The sequence below is a fragment of the Prinia subflava genome, chromosome 1 (assembly GCF_021018805.1).
Source record: "Prinia subflava isolate CZ2003 ecotype Zambia chromosome 1, Cam_Psub_1.2, whole genome shotgun sequence".
NCBI classification, from domain to species: Eukaryota; Metazoa; Chordata; class Aves; order Passeriformes; family Cisticolidae; genus Prinia; species Prinia subflava.
This window is the reverse complement of record NC_086247.1, coordinates 78,214,922-78,234,291: the sequence shown is the minus strand read 5'-3', so window position 1 is coordinate 78,234,291 and position 19,370 is coordinate 78,214,922. Positions and strand designations below refer to the sequence as shown.

At 35.5% G+C, this 19,370-nt stretch overlaps 1 protein-coding gene across 2 annotated transcripts in view; it reads left to right on the top strand.

Moving 5' to 3' along the window:
- Positions 1-19,370, top strand: part of CDH12 (cadherin 12) — a 535,924-nt gene that overhangs the window by 173,986 nt on the left and 342,568 nt on the right. The gene's annotated exons all lie outside the window — the stretch shown is intronic.

The following is a 19,370-nucleotide window of genomic DNA, read 5'->3' as shown; positions in this document are numbered from 1 at the left end:
GTTGTAAAACAGATCTTTCAAGAATTTCTGCTATTAAAGGAATACTCAACATTTCCCACAAAAGAAAGAAAAAAATTGATTCTTGCTGAGACCACCATTTTTTCTAAGCCCTGATCTATTTTAAAAAGTTAAAATTTATAAATACTGTGTTTTTAAACCTTGCTTAATAGGCACAAAACAAAAATAATACTTACCTTTCCCATTTTAAATTGATGAACTACTGAATAACCCTTTGACTTTGAATTGAATTGTCTTTTGCCTTTGCTTGAATTCAGGTACTTTTTCAAGTATAAATACTCATGGTGATTGAAGAACAACCTCGCAATGAAAAAACATAGCATGTGTTCAGTCTGCTAAATAAGCACTGTAAAACCTGAATTTATCTGTTATGTTTTTAAATGTTACCAGTATATCTGGAATTAAGTTTTATCCATCAATGTATTGAAAATATTTTACTTCTGTACTCAGAAAGTAAGTGAGGAGGAACTGAAAACATTTGCAAAAGAAGTGAATGTATGTAATGTCATATGGAGCCCCTTTCATAGCCCGATAAACCAAGAAAACCAGGGAAGCAAGAGCTTTTGGGTTTTGGTTAGTTTTATTTGGGGTTTTTTTGTTGTTTTTTTTTTAATCTGATATGCGACTCAAAATTCTATACATTTCTGTCGGGGAAAGAAATACAGGAATATAATGTCCAGCAGAGTCCTGTACTGCATGAGTGACAATGGTGGTGATCAGCTTTCAACATGTATTATGAAAAAAACAAAGTTTAAAACTTCTAAAGCTGTAATCCATTGCATAATTAGCACAATAATCTGAGAAACCAAGAAGGATGGAAAGAGACCTTTTACATGGACAGGACAAGGGGAAATGACAGCAAACTGAAAGAGCTTTAGATTAGATATTAGGAAAAAATATCTTTACTGTAAGGATGATGAGGCATGGAACAAGTTGCTGAGGGTTGTGGGTGCCTTATTCCTGAAAGTATTGAAAACAAGGTTGGATGGGCAACCTGGTCTAATGAAAGGTGTCCTTACTCACAGCAGGGGAATTGGAAAGAAGTGGTCTTTAAGGTCCCTTCCAACCCAGGCCATTCTATGAGTCCGTAGTCTAAAGGTGAAAGATGGTGTTGGACCACAATGTTACATCTTGAAAACAAACAAACAAACAAACAAACAAACAAACAAACAAAAAAAAAAAAAAAAAAAAAAGGAAGATATGTGTGCAGTTTGAGTCTTCTTGATAATTCAAAGCTTTGAATGCTCTCCTGTCAGGAGACAGGCAAACATGGCATTAGGATGTTTATATTCAGTCATTATGTAGAGAGAGTGTTTTCTAGAGAGCACTTCCTCAGTATTGTCAGAAGATCACAATCAGGAGAATATTGGTTTGTCAACTGCTTCAGGCCAGACCATTTGATAGCTGTTTAAACAATGCTGTAAAGTTTTATAGGCCCCCAGCAAGACTTTTTTCATCTCTTCAGGATAGCTGTTTCCTCTGATTAGCTCATAAAGATAGTACTGGAAATGTCTTCGTGATTTTCTGTGGTGATTTTTCTTCTAATTCAACTATTTTCCTTTCTTTGCTTTTTTTCCTACTTTGATGATGTGAAAGTTCATTTAGTTTCTAGTATTCCATTGGGATGTTTGATTACTCTAGAAATCTAGCCAATAAAACAGATGATGCAGGAAGAGAGGGTTTGCTTATACATCTACCATGCTAGTCAGGAATGATGCTGTTGCTGTGAAGCTAACCACTGGCCTTGAATACTATTAGATAGACTGCTTTCTTTCTCTGATTTCATGTAAACTTGAAAATGAGTTCTTTATTACCAAAATTCCTTTTCAATATATAGATATGTGCTACATGCACAGTTTCTTATCCTCATGAAACATATCATTGTGCACTCAGGAATCCTGGAATGGATCACAGGTTGAGAGTCCATGATTCATGAGAACCAATAAAATAAAACCATGAAGGAAACAGCTGGCTATTTAGTGAGCTGCCAGAAACTGTTCTTTGTTTAGGAAGTTTAGTTTGGCCTAATGTCAATGTCTTTGTATTCTTTTTATTAAAGCCTTCTATAATTTGTACTATGCATGACAAACAAAGCAAGCTGTGCTGAGAAAGTAGGATGATCATGTTACAAATGCATAGCTGAGACACGTTTTTATAATCTTATGTTCAAACACATGCACCTTTCAATACCAGTTATTAATTTGGAATTCTTGAGATTTTAGTGCCAGCTTGAGATAATGTTAGAAAAACATTAATTTTCTGAGTATATGTGTCAGAAACAAGCTGCTTGAAAACAGGTTTAGAAGAATATACCTGATGACATTATGAATTCAAAAAATGAAGTCTTAATCTAATCCAAGGTAATCAAGTTCTTTAGAAAATTATGAATTTGTTTCTCATAGTTGAAAGGAAAGAGCTAAATTAAATTGGAAATCTGCAATACTCTTATTCAACCTGAAACAAATAATTAAAAGTGGCAAGCTGTTGTTGCAATGCCACAGAAATAACTGCTAAAGAAATTGCTTATAAAATTTTACAAGGAAAATGGCATGTTTTGGGGATTATAGGTTTCCTCAGATATTAAAAAAAAAAAAAAAAAAGCAAAAAACTAATTGAAGTGTCACAGACAAATTTTAAGTAATTATTGTGTCTCTATTTTTGCCTGACCATCTTGTGACATCATGGCGCCACCCATATCTCTAAAAGATTGTTTGGTTAGCTGCTATTGCACCATAAGCCAGTTGAATTTCTTTGACAGTGACCAGGTCAAAACATAGGAAATCTATATTCCCTAGTGATGTAAAACAAACTAAACAAACAATTCCTTAGTTCCTTTCTTATATCGACCATTCACCTGACCAAGCCAAAAATCTTTATATGTTAAGACCTCTGCTGTAAAAATTATAGGTGGAATCAATGTCACTGTCACATCGTTCTAATCTTAAGACATAAGGCTTCTAGTTTGCTGATGAGTGACCTCACTTATAACATTTTGATTTTAGAAGTGAGAGCTAAAAAATAAATTTAATCATAGAAATTCACATATTTTGTGTAAATTTTGTCAAAGCTCTTTAATCTTGTAGCCTTATGGAGAGAAGAGAAAACAAGTGCCTTAAATCCTGACTAAGAATTTTGGTACTGCTTCACTTAGTGTTTTAATCTGTGTTTGATCAAGATACATCAACAAAGACAAAGCACAAAGTTTTTTGTAGGACTTTCTTTATCATAAAAAGATAGCTATCTTACTTTCAGTGAAAGCTTTTGGTCATAAGGATTTTGTTAAGGGCCTAGACTTGGCTTTATTCAATATTATCATTAACCTGATGGATGATGAAATAGAAACTTGTATTTCTTATCCATTTTGTAGATAAATTTGCCATCTAAAAAGCTGATGAGAATTAAGAGTGTGTAGAGGCTAGACTCTGCATTCAAAATAACCCTGAGAAATGGAGAAGTAGCCACTGAAAGATGTGGTGAAACTTAGACAAATGGAACATCCTTGTATAAAAATCACCAGAGGCAAGATGCAGAGGGAGGAAAAATTGATTAGGTAATTACTCCGGGGAAGGAAGGAAGAGAGGAGTGATTGCAAGCTGAAGATGAAGCTGTAAAATTATTTCACAACTAAGCATGAAAAATTTGCAACATGACCTGATGACTGGAGAAAAGCAAATTTTACTCACATCTTCTAAACAAGACCCAAAAGACAGTACAGGAAACTACTGTATAGATATCTCGTGTTAGTTTGAGGGAATCATGGAGTTCTAAAGCTCACATCTGGGCCCCTGCAGGGGAAGGCAGGGATTGGGAGCCGTCAGGCTGCCATTCATGCCCGGCCAACCTGATTGCTTTCTGTTTCCTGAACATAGAGAAACGAGTGGGTAATATTTTCCTTGACTTTAATAAGTCTTACATTCTTAGTGTTGAACACTGCACTCTGGATGGTAGAAAACTAGATGGATGGAAGAGCTGGTTGGATGGGTGAGACAAAATTTTATATCGTGCTGCTTAGAGGCCTGTGAAGGGTATAACCTGGGCTAGCAGAGGTGGCATCTAGGCTGTATTCATAGGGAAGCAGAAAAGAGATTGAGGGAGAAGGATTATCCCTCTGCTGCTCAGAGCCTGTGAGACTTCATGTAACTACTACTTACAGTTTTGGGCTCCTCAATAAAAGAAAGATGTCAAGTAGCTGAATTGGGATTAGCAGACAATCCCCAAGCTAGTCAGGAGCTGGAGACTTTTTTCTTTGGGGAGAGAATGGAGGATCAGAGCTTGTTCAGCCTTAAGAAGAGACTGCTTTGGGAGAATGTGTCAGCAACTTCCCTATGTCAACAAGAGGGTTAGCAAAAAGATGGAGATGGGCTCTTGATGGGCATGCATCAGAGAGAATGAAAGGCTACAGGTATAAACTGAAACAAGTGGGGTTCAGACTGGATGTATGGAAAGACCTTGTAAGTAAGTGTTGGGACTTAGGTCAAAGTGTGGAACAGGTTTTTCAGAGAGATGGTTCAGTTGCTCTGTTCTTGGACATATTCAAGACCAGACTGAATAAAGCCCTGAGCACAATGGTCTGACCTCACAGCTTACCCCCGCTCTGTGTTGAAAATTGGACAAAAGATGTCCTGATGTCTCTTCAGCCTGAATAATTCTATGATTCTATATATAGTTTAAGAGATGATTTTTCGTCTCTATTCAGCTCCAGTAATGCTTTTGTAGTGTTTTTGACATTATACTTCGAGATATCTGATTGGTTAAAAAAAACCCCACTCATTGCATGAGACAACCTTTGAACAAGTATATCTTCAAAGTAAAGAGAAGATGGGTAAAAAAATATATCCTTATCTGCCATGATAAGTTCCTGAAAGAGAACTTGTTTTTTCCCAGGGCAAGAATTAAGTGCTTTTTAACTTCATGGCAAGAGAGACTTCGATGACATAGAATTAAAAATCTTATTACGAAAAATACCATTGAAACAGACTGTGTAAGAGAATCATGAATTCTTCATTATTAGAGAGATTTAGGAGCATAAGCATCTGTCAGAAATGCAGTGATTTCTGAGAGTAGAAAATGGAATATTTGAATATATATTTTTATTGTGAATTCAAAGGCTATGCTAAAAAGATTTTAAGCTTTCCTGACCTCAAGCCTCTATTGTTTTCAGTATAACTGGGAGGTATTTTTTTTTTAAAAAAATCCTTCAGACACTGAGTGTGTCAGGATTTCTTCAAAGACTGACTCAACTGTCAGTTTCACTACTTTTCTCTGTAAGATTTATGTCAAGTCATGTTAAAATATAACAGTACATCTTTACACACCTCTATGCGAAAAACACGCAATCTAGAGTTTGGACTGCTGCAATTCAAGCATTCACAGCATGTATCCTTAAATGCTTCTAATAAAATACTTATATGGTGCTCAACCCTCCTTTTTTTTTTTTTTTTTTTTTTCCTGCAGCTGATTAAAAGAGTGAAAAGCAAGCCATTAAGCTATTCTCATCTTACAAAGTTTACTTAACTGAAACAGAAACAACATCTGACCCAGGAATAAGTGATCCTGTTTATTTCAGATGTTTTGCAATCACAACTGTTCATTTTCCACCACGCAGGCAGGGTAAGATAGCCCTGTCTGAAGTATGGGTTTCTGATGCTTCTTTTTCAGGTCTCCTTAACTTTGTTTTTTGTTGGAATGCAGACAAGCTAGAGATGAGAATTAGGGTAGACTGCTAGTCTGCCTATATGGAGATGAGGCTGAAGGCTCTAATTCTTGGAAGATTAAAGGCTTGAAGTGAAATGAATTGTAAAGGGAATAATCTCTTTTCTATATTGCCAAGGTTGATAACTACTTTAAAGGTCAAACCTCAGTTTTAGTCTTAGTGGTCTGTGAAGCAGACGTATCTCATCCAAGGACTGACTCATGGACCAAATAATTTTAGAGATGGATAAATAAAGAAAATAAGAAAATAAATGAAATTTTATTAAAATATGCCCTCTACACTGTGTTTTTTTAAGTTCTATTTTGCTCCACAGGCTTGATGCAGGTTTTTTTTTTGCTTTCAGTCATACCTCACAGATCCCATTAGGAACTAAACAGAAGCAAAAAAACCCTCTCTTTAGTTGTAGACTATGTCAGTTACAGTGGTGTTTCACCCAACTGGTCAGGTGACAGAAGAACAACAGGAAAAAATAAAAGGTAAAATAAAATTTTAGTTTAGTTTCTTCTAATATTCCTTTCAATGACTTTGTAGAGTGTAATGAATGTGAGCCTGAAACACATCTGAGATATCTCAGATGGTTTCTCTGTGAAAATGCAGGTTTGTACTAAGTAAACAGGCAAATATTTCCATGTTAATGGACAGCTCCTGTTTCTTACCTTCAAAAATTGTGATACTGCCTGTGGGGTGACTCCATGGGCTTAATGTCTGATGGCACTAGAAGAGAGATGCGTTCTGATTGATTTGCTTATTCTTCAGAGTGTCAGTAGTTGTGTTTCAAGCGGTGACTCATTAGTCTGAGGTTTTGCCCTCACCATTGGCAGTATTACATGAATATAATCAGTAGGGAGAGCTCCACTTTTGATTCTGATTGCCTGATTTTATTGCCACAAAGGACACCCTTATTAGACCAAACTAAAGATTTTCCATTATTTTACTGAAGTCATGTTATTCTCATCTGACATGCTGGATATTGAGTTTGTGCTACAAATCACAATTTGTGTATTTTTATTACTCACTTAATTTAAGTTGTATTTTACATTAACTTATTTATATTGATAAAGATAGTAGTGGCTCCTGAAATTTTAGTCCATTATGTTTTATTAAAGGAAATACTATAATAGTATAGTATACAATTTATGAACTTTGCAACTAAGGCTGGTGTGCTAGCAAGCATGTTACAGAAAACTGAAGGGTTAATGAGCCATTAAGAATGTTAGTTTAGATTGGTTCTGGTTGTTATCTCACCTACCTGTCAAGGCCTTTGACATCTGCAGTTCATTTTGTGTCCTATAACTTGTGAAATCAAGATCAGATGGATGTGTTGACTTTATGACCTAGACAAGTAGACTACAATGAAATATTATTATCTGAAGCTCACTTAGCACCACCTGACGTATGGTGATTTGTATAAGGTCTTCTATGCTGAACCTGTAGGCACTTATTTTTATAGTAAAGGCTTCCACATATTGTTTGCATTTTTTCCAGTAGGGTGGGTGTATAGTTTCTTCCTGAAAGTTGGCATATCTGCCTCATGCTGAGAAAAGTGTGTCCTCACCGCTGCTACAGATATTTGAGAGAAGTGGAGAATAATACCTCAGTGTGGTTTTGGGGTGTTGCTAACGAGAGGTATTCTCAGATACTTCTCCTTGGCTCTGCCTCTTTTCAAATGGAAGGCTCAAAGATGTGCATAGAAAAGCAGGTTTTGGTTACTTTATAAAATTAAAAGAAAGAAAAGGAATAGCGGAACTGTGCAATACCTTAGGTAGAAATACCTTGTACAAAACATCAAGTAGAGTTCATGTCTTGAGTTTGGGAGAAGAGTGAAATGGTAAGATTCAGAAGTTATATAAAATTTCAGAATAACAGATCAGATGAGGAAATCTTGAGTGAATAAAAATTGTCACAGTAGAAAATCCATCTTTCTGGAGTCAGGGGCACTCACCAAGGAATGTAAGGACTGATTATGAAATAAAAGAAAGATGATGAAATCAGAAAGTCGAATATAGAAGAGCCTATATTGATATTCAATTATCCCAACACTTCCTTACCTGGAAACAAGGAATATTTTAGGGAGGCACACAGAATGAGTAACAAGACTTAAAGTACCTTTTTGCCCCAGTCATTTTTTATTAGGAACAAAAGATTTGTTCTTTGACTGAATAAAGAATTGGGCTGAAAGTGGTACATATTTCGCTATCCAAAAGTGCTAATACTCTGAGGCAATTTTATGCAAAGTATTATATAAGTAATAGAGTAAATGCCAGCTTTGTCTCCTTCTGGATCCCATCAGCTGGATTGGTAAAAATGCTAAATTTTCTTTGTGAATAAACGTGGAAGCTCGAGAAAAAGTCGGGCACATGTACGTGATCAGCTGTTGGTATGAATAAATGTAGCAGATCTCTGTGAATGAGAAAGGAATATTACAGACATGAAAGTGAGGAAAAAAGGTAGCCTGCAAAAGGAATACTTTGTGCTAAGTGTTAGTAAGAGAGGACTCCTTTTACTGTATTATGTGGTTTTTTTCACTAATATGTATTTCTGCTGTCATTACCCCCCCAGCTATAAGGTGTTCCTGTGTACAAACCAGCTATAAGGTGTTCCTGTGTGTCACTTACAGCTGAGTTTTTTATAAATGTTGATTTATTTCAATGCACTTTTCCATAAATTCATTAAATTTTATAAAATTTTTGTACAACAATCAATTCTGTTTAGGGAAAGAAAGTATTTTTGTTACCATGGTGGCAATGGAGATAAATTTGTGCGAGTTTCAAGAAACTGATATCGCTAAGATTTAAGGATAAGTGTCACATTCTTTCATAACACTAGACATCTGAAGCATTTCTCTGAATCTCTCACAATCCCTTAACAAATGATCTACATAAAACCTTTTTCTGAATTTTCCAGCTTTAAAGATAGTCTCTGGTTTTTTTTGAACAGTTATTTTAAGAAAATTAATAATGAAAATAACTTTGTTCATTGAATAAAAGCCTATAGGACTACTGTGTGAAATCTCTTTCCCATCTCATCTTTCTTTGCTTTGATATGTTTTAGAGAAGTGGGTGGGCAGGTGTCAGGATAGGGCCAATATTTTAATATATACAAATCTGTATTCAAGACTTAAAAAGTGAAGTATTTCTTCTAATTCAGAAATATATTTTAGCAGTTGGTTATAAAAAGAGTTGAAAATTCTTCTTCCATAAGTTTCAAGATGCCATATATGACCCATACATGGGAGTTTTTGTTAGCCTTGAAGTGTTATTTGGTGACAGAAATTTAAGTCATGATCTGTGTCATTAATTGTAAATACTGTATTTTTTTTTTGCTGCAGTTTCACAAATTTTTGTTAGCAGCAAGCCAGTTTCCTATAGTTGCACATTTTAATAGGAGTTTTAAAGTTCTTCCTATCGGTGTGGTAGAAGTTTTTATATGCTCTGTTACATTTATGTGACTTTTTATACTTGTCCATGATGAGTTGAAAAGCCACTACACCAAGTATAAGCTTTGTTGCAATTACTGTTAAATAATGCAAAATAATCTCTAGTCAACCTATAAAGTGTATTTTTTTTTCCAATGGCTTTTTGACCATCATAGTTATTTTTCTGACCTACGTAAGGAGAGAAGTTAATGTGCAGAAATTTTATGAGTAATTCCTAAGTTGTGATCATTACAATTTTTTCTCAGTACGGGGTGATGGTAGGTTCAGAATATGAAGTCAGTATTTAGCACCTGCTAAAATTACACTGTAAAGTAATTGACTCATAAGTCAATTAAATGCCATGAGTCTGACTATAGAAAATGTTCTGACTGAAAAAGAGTATGTTTAGATTTGATTTCGTATAAGGAATCTTGGAAGTCAGGATTTCCTTTGTATGAAGTGAGAACTGAAGTATGTAAATAAATGTGGTATGATGTTGTTTTAATTTTCAGCTGAAAAAAACCCCAAATTTTTGTTTGACATGGTAAAACTGACTTCTCTTCTGTCAGTGATATTTTTTTTTTTTTTTTTTTCTGATGACATTTTTTTGATTACAAGTACTATTTACTGTTTTATTGAAATCAGACATCCCTTTAAATTTCTGGATAATCTTTTTTTTTTTCTAGAAACCTTATCCTATAATAAGTTTAAAGAGAAAACTCTTTTTTTTTTTTTTCTCTTGTTTTGCATGACTCTGAAAATACCTACTACAGTTCCCTTAATTAAAAAAACAAAACCAAAAACCACCAAAGAGCAGAGCACAGAAAAAGCAAGCGGTAAAATCCTGCTTTACCTAGTGCTCACTGAGCCTGAATGAAAATTTCAAGAACTGTCTGCTAACACATCCATGCATGAACTTCTAGACTCTACCAAAAGAAATCGAGTTGGTGAATGTTTCAAAGCCATGATCTGCATGTAATACAGAGCCTTTACACTAAAATATGTTTTTGCCTTTGTACAAGCAGCCCTTTCTCTCAGTGTAATTGGGTTTTCTAATGACACTGTGCATGTATGGATTTCACTTAAAAAAGAGACATCCAGGGTGTACAGAAGGATTAAGTTTTACATATAATCTCATATTTAGTGTTTATTGTAGTGCAGACTTGGATCAAGCTATTTGCCTGTGTTGTTTTGTGCGTGAGGTTTTTTGGTGTTTGGTTTTTTTTTCTTTTTTTTCTTTTAATGGCTACATTTGTTCAGATACTCTACACCAAATAAAAGTTTAAATAACAATTATACATACTTTTGTGTAGTAATTTACTTTTTTCTGTATTTATGTGACAAAATAATTATGAGACTTTCTCAAAGAGTTTTGGGATCCTCCCCACGGCACTGTGTGGAGCTTATTTTATAACCAGAGGGAATAGGGAAATAAATTTTAAAAAATGTAATTCTCAAGCCATTATCTGACAATCAGTTCATTCAGCTATCAATTCAATGAAAGCCTTTTAGAGAGAAGGGAATTCATTTTAATTTGGTCATAAAGTGGGAGAGTGGACAGAGGGAGGCAAAGGGACTATGTAAATCCCATCCTCTGTGTTGATACTGGAAGAAATGTTTTTCACTGATACTTAATTTTATTCTGAAGTTCAGTGCAGTTCACGACACGGTTATGTGCTCTGGATTGGGATGAAAAAAGTCCCCCTTAAATGATTAAATGATAATGATTAAAGACATCAAATTATAAGTATGCTGGAGAGGAGAAAAGCTGAGGGAATAAAAGGGGAAATATAAAAGTTTGTCTCTTCCTCTGAAATCCATATGTTGTGTTGTACAATAATAATTATAAATTGACAAAATCTTAGTGATATTTACCGAAATGTGGAATATGTGGAGTGGCTGTTAAAATGAGGAGGACTGCTGTGTGTTTATTGATACCTTTTAGGATAAGAGACTTTGGAGGTCAAAATCTGGTTTCAAAGAAAATACTTCTGTAGCTCACTAATGCAGCCTTCACAGGGTTGTGAAACTCTAGAAGTAAAATTCTATGCAAATAATTGGTAATTATAATAACAGAATGGTAATTGAATTCTTATTTGGTTCAGTTTTTGTGTATAAGTATTTTCAGAAAAGGTATTTTAAGAGTAGCCAACTAGGACTTCTTGATATCTACAATAACACACACTGAAGGGTTTTTTTGACTTTCTGAGATTTTTTTTGATAGTTCTTTTGAAATCTTAGAAAACTACTGGGTATGTGTAAGTTCCACTCCATGCTCAAGTTCAGTTATTTTACCAAATATTTTATATAGCTTACTACATGGTGCTCAGACTAGGGTTTAGAAGACAGATCTCCATTGCTGTAAGGGCTTTGCCAGGCATTTCAACATTGGTCTGCTAATGACTTGTCCTGACTCTGGCTCAGATCAGCAGAAGAGGGCACAGCCAAGTGTTACTCCATACCCCATTATGTCATTCCCAGGGGCAGGGAACAGCCTTCAGAAAGGAGGGTCATGCTTTTCCAGTGGAACAAGTGTGATTGCTGCAGCAGTGAGGCAATACTGATCCTGACCAGAGAGAGCGGTTTGGGTGGAATGGCTGTGGCCAGATTGGGCTTCTGCACTCTCCTTTTTGTACAATTTTGTTACTAATGTTGATGCTGTTAATGTTTATTTTCTTATCTCATTGCTGCTTCCAGTGAATTATTCTTATCTCAACCAATGATCTTTACCTGTTGTGCCTTTAACTCTCCTCTCTCCTCCCATAGAGAAAGAGGGCAGGAGAGGGGAAGAATGTGAGCAGCATGTGGTTTTGGAGTCTTGGACGGGGGGAGCATTAAAGTGAGGACTACCATTCCTAAACCATGACATGTTTTAAGAAAATTATTTTATTTTGTAGAATATAAAATTCAACATTTGGAAGCTGCTCTTATAGTATATTCTATAGCCTTATATTCTATAAGGCGTTCTGCTGGGCTTAAACTGCCCAGACAACAACAACAAAGTTAAATCCATCTTTCACATGGGTTTTTTTGCAAACTCTTTATCATTAACATTGTATGTAGAGAGGAAAGCATTATTGTTCTTTTTTGTGAGTCCAAATGAAAGCTGGTATCATTGCTATACTTGTGTGGACTTCATTCTCTAAATGTGAGTACAATTCATCGTCTTAAGTAGTCTTCAGATGAAGACAGACACTAAGCCATCCAGAGAATTTGAGCCTGTTCCATATAAGCACAGAGGCACTCAGGAAACATACTTTCTGATTGGGGCTATTTATGGCCTTATGCTTGAATTTGAGGATGAGACTGCTTAACTTGAGAGTTCTTTCCAAATGTTGTTTTTGTTTCTTTTTTTTTTTTTTTCCAACTTTGTGCTAGCTCTGTGTTTCCAAAGGGAGATGATAGTATTATTCAGATTGCTGCAATGTGTCTATGCATTGTACTGATGTTTTTAAAGGGAAATCAAAACTTTCATATGTGGCTGTCAGAAGCAGCTTTATTTACTTTGGCAGTCACTTCACATGGGGTTTAGTTTAGCATCTGCCATTGACACATCCTGTATTTTATTTTCTTTTCCTTATTCAGTTCCAAAATTACTGCAATGATTCTCAGTTGTTTATTTGTTGGCTAGTACACGATAGTCAGTCAAACATAATTTTAAAATGCTCTTGGAGCTCACTTTCTTTCTTGCTATAGGGACACATTTATTTGCATGACACCTTTTTTTTTTGTCTATTGTAGCTGTTTTTTATTACTGCATCAAAGGAAGAAGTACACCGAGGATGTATTAGAACAAGAAGGAAAGAAAGCAAAGGAGAAGTAAGGAGTAAGGAGAAAGGAGTAAGGGAGTTTCAGGAGCAAAGAGGGACTGAAGAAAAAAAAAAATACTGAATAAGCAGTGAAAGCATTAGATTTATTTGGGACACATGCACACAAGGAGAGTTCAGAGAAAGGAAGGCACACTCAACACTTGCCAAAGCATTTCGACTTTTATGTTTGGAAACATTCTACTCAAATAACCTCCAACAAGAAATCACACCTTAATTAATAAATGTTGTAAATGGGTATAATAATCATCTTGTTGCAATATGGGACTCAAAGAAGGACTCCTATTATTAGCTATGAATTCTTTTTCATGAATTGATACCATGAAGTTGTTGTCTCAGATAGAAGCCTCAGACTAGTACAGATGAAGTAAAAAGACAATTTTCATCTCCCTTATCTGTAGATGCTTGAAGAACATGGCCTTGATCCCGGGGGTGGGAATAGGGACGGGTGTGAGCATTCATTATTTGACTTCAGTAGCAAGGAGATTTCTTTAGGTTTGCTATATTAGAGTTTTCTTTTGGTGTAGCAAAAATGTGCAGTTGTTTCCTGTTTTTTGTTGGTTTGCCTTTGCAGGTTGGTTTTTTTGTTTGCTTCTTTGGGTTTTTCCAAGAAGACCAGAGAGTGAGAGTTAAAATGGCAGATTAACTGATCCTTATGTGATGATGTTGACATTTTCAATTTTTAGTTGTAGCATTAGAGAAAACACATTGAAAGCAGATAATTTCAATGCATGTGTTTAGATATTTTTCTGCTTCTTTTGAAGTTATTTTCTTCCCCAACCACTGCCTTCCTTGAGAAAACATACAACTTATAGTACTATTATGGTTTTCTGCAAAACCAGCTGTGAAGGCACAGGACCTATATTGAGACATCAGATCAGGAAACAAAAGTATTAAAATAACAATTGATGAACATGTACAATGGATTTATAGGACTGATTATGAATAGGATTTGATTCCATTTTCTTTTGGTTCATAAATGAGCATAAAAAAAAAAGCTTATATTTCTAAGAATTTCACCATATGGAAACACAAGGTCATACTGTATCTCTAGTGCCTTATCTGTGTCATGGTATGTAATCTCTTGGGTTCTTTTTGTTAGAAACATTTACTCCTAATTTTATTATGACTCTCTGGTTTACATCTATCACCAAATTATTATTTAGAAAGGAAGAGGGGGTTTTATATGTTTTTGAAAAGATGCCTTTTAGCATGAACAAGTACATACTTTTATTGTTCTTTATTTCTAGAATTTCATAGAAATTGTGTGTTTTCTACCTTGTCATATTGACAGGAAACAGAATTAGATGCAGCTTCATAAAGAATCTTCTTGGCTAGCACTAAAACCCAAACACCTAAACTAAAAATCTCTCAAACAAAAAACATCAACCAAAAAAAAAAAGCCCCAGTTTTGGTGCAAAAACATAATTGCCATTCCTCAGGCATTGTGTTAGTATAAGAACGGACACTAAGCAGAAGTACAGAATTTCAAAGTTACTGTAATAACAGGAAAAATCCATTTGCTGTCTTTATCAGTGAAATTATTATTGTGATGTCTGTAATCAAATATTTTTCATATTCAAAATAATCTATTCAGACCTGCATTTTTTTTGTGACTTTTATATACTTGCTTTATTTGAATTTCCATGGTACACTACAAAATATTTAGCATTAAGTTCTTTACGCTTTGTTCAAGGGAGCATTTTACTATTGCAAAGGGTGTTAAACCTATAATCTTCTGAAAAACCTGGGGGAAATGGGCAAAAAACACTCAAAATCATATTCTCTTCTTAAAAATCTAGAATAAAATGTTATGCACAAATAAAGTTTGATAATGATCAAACATGGAATACAAAGAGGATGGAAGTTGGGTAACTTGTGCCATAAACCATCAGTGCTATAAACCAGAGATGGATTAGTAGAGTTCAGAATTTTAACACACAGTTGAAGGTCCTTTCTAGAAACTGTCAGTTCTTCAGTCTGAAGTAACTTGAATTGTGGAAGTTAATTTCCATTCCCTACTGCAGAATTCTGATACATCCAGAGAAGATCTTTCAAACTGTGTTTATCCCTTGAGAAAACATTTTGAAGGAAAATAATGTCACCCACACCTCCTATGGAAACCAACAAAAAGGTGCATCCATACTAGGCACTTCTTGTTACAGACCTGTAAGGAAAAAGCGAGGTTTTCTCCTGTAAGGTAATTTTTATTTTCTCTGTAGATCCAAGAAATACTAAGCATAAAGTAAGCACCTCTTGATAAACAGAAACAAGAACTCAAAATTATTTCATATTGGATTTCATGCCTGTAACTATACTAGAAGACATATGTGGCTAATAATATGGGAAAGCCAAAGCCCACCTGGAGCTGAGTTTTTCAGGGGATGCAGGAGGAAACAGCCAATTTAAAAGTACAAAAACAGCACAAGGACCAGTAAGGAAAAGGTATTTGTCCATGTTGTCATTGAATATTTATACTGACAGGAAACAGAATAAGTTGCAGTTCCATAAAGATTTTTTTTGGGTAGTACTACAAACCAAAAAACCTGAACAAAAAATCTTCCTAACTGAGAACATCAAAAGTGGGCCTGCTGCTGAATGCATCTGATAAACTGCTGACAAAAAAATGTGTTAAAGGCAAACAGCTTAATGCCTTTTCCTGCGATCTTTACTGGTAGATCAGCCTTTAGGAACTGTAAGAAACTAGGCATATATAAGTCCATAGAGCTTGATAGGGGGCACTCACAAGTGCTGAGGCTGATGTCACTGTGGTTAACTTTGAAAGGTCATGGCATTCAGGAAAGATGCCTGAATGCTATAAGGAGACAAATGTCATGCATATTCAAGAAAGCAAAGAATGAAGATCTGGGAACTACTACTGGTCAGTCTCACCTTAGTGCCTGGGAGGGCAGTGAAGCAACTAATCTTGGAAACCATTCTAAATGTGAATGAGAAGCAGGTGCTCAGGAATAGTCAGTGTTGACTTATGAATGAGAAACCACGCTTCGTCACCCTGATAGTCTTCTACAATGAGGTGACTGGCTTGGTAGACAAAGAGAGAGCAGTAGATGGTTTTTTACCTGGACTTTAGTAAATTCCTTGACATTGTTTCCCATAACATCCTTAGATAAAACTACACATGGATTAGATAATTAGACGGCGAGATCAATTGAAAATCGACTGAATGACTGGTCCTAGAGGATCATCATCAGTGACAAAAGTTCAGGTAAAGGCAAGTCATTAGTGAAGTAACCCAGGGGTCTGGGGTGGAGCCAGTACTGTTTAACATCTTCATTAATGAGCTAGATGATTAGGCACAATGTGTTCTTAGCTAGTTTCCAGGCAATAAAAAACTGTGAGAAGTAGTTGATATATCAGTTGGATGTGATTCACCAAGTTCAACCCAAGTTCAGTGATGGGCAGAGAAGAATCTCATGAAATTCAAGAGTGGGAAATTCCATGTTCTGCATTTGGGGAGGAGTAACCCCAGGCACTGGTACCAACTAGGGCTGGCCAGCTTTAAAGCAGCTCTGTAGAAAAGAGCCTTGGAATCATGAGAGACACCAAGCTGATCACAAGCCAGCCAGCGTGCCTGTATGGCAAAGATCACCAACAACTTCTCAGGCTGCATGTAGAAAAATGCCAGTAGGTAAAGGAGGGTGGTGCTTTTTCTTCTGCTTGGCACTGATCACACCAGCTCTGGGAGTACTGGGTCCAGTTCTGGTTCCCTCAGTTCTAGAAAGATATGGATTTTACTAGCATAAGTCCATTGAAAGGCCACAAAGAAACAAAAGCAGCTAGAGCATCTGCAATACAAGGAGAAGCTGAGAGAGCTGGGACTGTTCAGCATGAAGTAAAGAAAGCTCAGGGAGATCTTATCAATTTGGAAAAGTACGTGATAGAGAGGGAATAAGGGAGATCTCGTGTTGGTACCCAGTGACAGGACAAGCAATGGATGTAAATGTAAAAATACAAAAATGTATCTGAACACAAATTCCACGAATTTGTAAAAACAGCCATACAGACCTAGGAAAGGAACAGAAAATCCTTCCACTGTAGATGTTTCATCATACCATTATTGCTTTTATTTAATCCAAACAGCAGTCTTCTATTCTCAGTGAATAAGAGCTCACTGAGCTCTGATACAGTGTAAGACTAAAAGTCATTGACATGAAGAAGAACCACAATCTATGTTTCATCATTTATTACTGTACTAAATGGATAGTTTATGACAACAATAAAAGATGGAGCCATTGGTCCATCTACACATAGACAAAAGAGGAAAAGCTGAAATATGAATAACCCTATTTATGCTTCATAGTTTTCTTGCCACAGAAACCTGGTCAGTGCTTCAGTCAGTCCTGTACATAGCAAATCAACCAAAGGTTTATCACTCTCTAATCTTGTTAGGGCAAAGAACCTGTTGTCAGGAGCAGTCTAAAATGAGGGAAAGCAAGGGCAGTTTGTGTGCATCAAGCTGACTGATAAGTAGAACATTGGTGTAGCACATGTACATCATTAAATCAGTTGTAAGGCTGTTCTGCCTTGTTCGTCTTTACTGCATACAAATCTAAAAACCTCAGTGGTGGTTACATAATATGGGATATATATTTTTCCTTGACTGCTTTCATAGAGTGTACATGCAGGCTATAGTCATGAAAGACATTAGGCTCCTTTTTTATAGCAGATAACAATCCACAATTCCTTTACAGCATTTGCTCTTGCCACAGCCTTCAATGACAATTTTAACTTGAAGCTCCATTGAAGCGAAAATAAGACCAAAAAATGTTTTCCCTTCTAATATTCAGTGTGTAGGATTTAGAAAACTTCCAAAGGATCTGAGGATCTAATGTAATCTTCAGCACATTATAAGCAAACAATAAAAAAATGAAAAAAAATTGCAAGATGAGAGCTTGAGAATAAATTAGAATTAATTACTTGAACAACTGAATGAATTGACTAAATTTAAAGACACAATTATACATCAAATTATGCTGAAAATTAAATTGCTCACTGAAATAGAAGCAGCTCCCTGGAGGCTGTGTATGTTGTGCAATAGTGTCCTGAAAAGCACCAATGTAAAATGGCTTTGCGTTACTCAATAGGTTTATGGAAATGCAGAATCCATTTGATTATGTTGCTGACTGAATGTCCAGTAATTTTTGTGGCTTTTCTCTTTGTACTGGAGTGTCAACACACAACTTCAAGAAAGTAGGATGGATCATTAGCAGGATTCTTGACTAAATTCAGATTAATTTGGTGAAACTCGGTGTTAAGGGTCATCAGCATAAATGCCCAGGATGCCTTAACTTCTGCTTTTTGTGTCTCTGCTAAGCATGAACATTTCATATTGCATAGTGCTTTTAAGAAATAAAAAAATTGCCAATGAAGCTAGTAAATATTCTGAAATAAAAAATACTATTTTTCTACTCTGTTAGATTTAATTTTAAACATTTTAAATATGTTTTAAAACATGCTTATAGCTGAATTGAAAAAGTAGTTAAAGAACAAATGCATCATAAGTTGTGTAACTAAGTTGCCTGTTTCTTTCTATGGCTATTTTTTTCTCTTTAATATATCTTAATATCCATAAATGTGTAGTATTTTTTATACATGTATCTGCATCTGTGCATATTTGTTGTATAAAATTAGAGAAGGGTGTTTCTAAAGATGACAAGCTAGTTTTGAACTGTAAGCATAACAAATAAATTGAAAACAAAACGATTCAAAATAGAACCCTAATGATTTTGAAGTGGTAATAAGAATCAAAGTGAAGCAAAGTCTTTTGTTGATTGTCATTAAAATAAAAAGAAGAAGAATCAATAATAAAGAATAATGTGTAGATAAAACCTCTCAGAAAGAAAATGTGGTTTTGAGCTTCTAAGAGAGTATACTGTAAATAGCTATGAAAAACAAATTTTGAAGTTGTTAAGCAGTGGCTGAGTTTTCCACTAGCACTCAGTTCCCTGGTTATTTTTAGGTATATTATATCTTATGAGGGCTGTGTCACAGAGTCTGGGGAACAGCAGATTCAATGTGCTCTAAAAGGCAGAGCTCAGGCTTTTACAGAATAAGAGTCATCCCTTCAGCAAGTTCTGAATTGTTTTCCTCTTCATAACATTTCTTTTGCTCTGGATTTCAGATCCTAGCTGTTCTTTTAGATAAGATAACAGAAAAGAAAGAAATAAAGCGTGAGAGGGCAGGCAGGAGGAAGACCTGCAGGAGGAAGGTCTGCTGTTGTTATAAGGACTGTCTGATGCTATAATGAAGGATGGAAGGAGAGGGTGCCAAACTCTTTTCAGGACATGAGGTTTGGCAGAACAGACAAGATGATAGAACTCTTCTATCCTTGTACAAAAGTTCTCTTTTTCTCATGTCAAGGCTCTAGAGGAAAGAA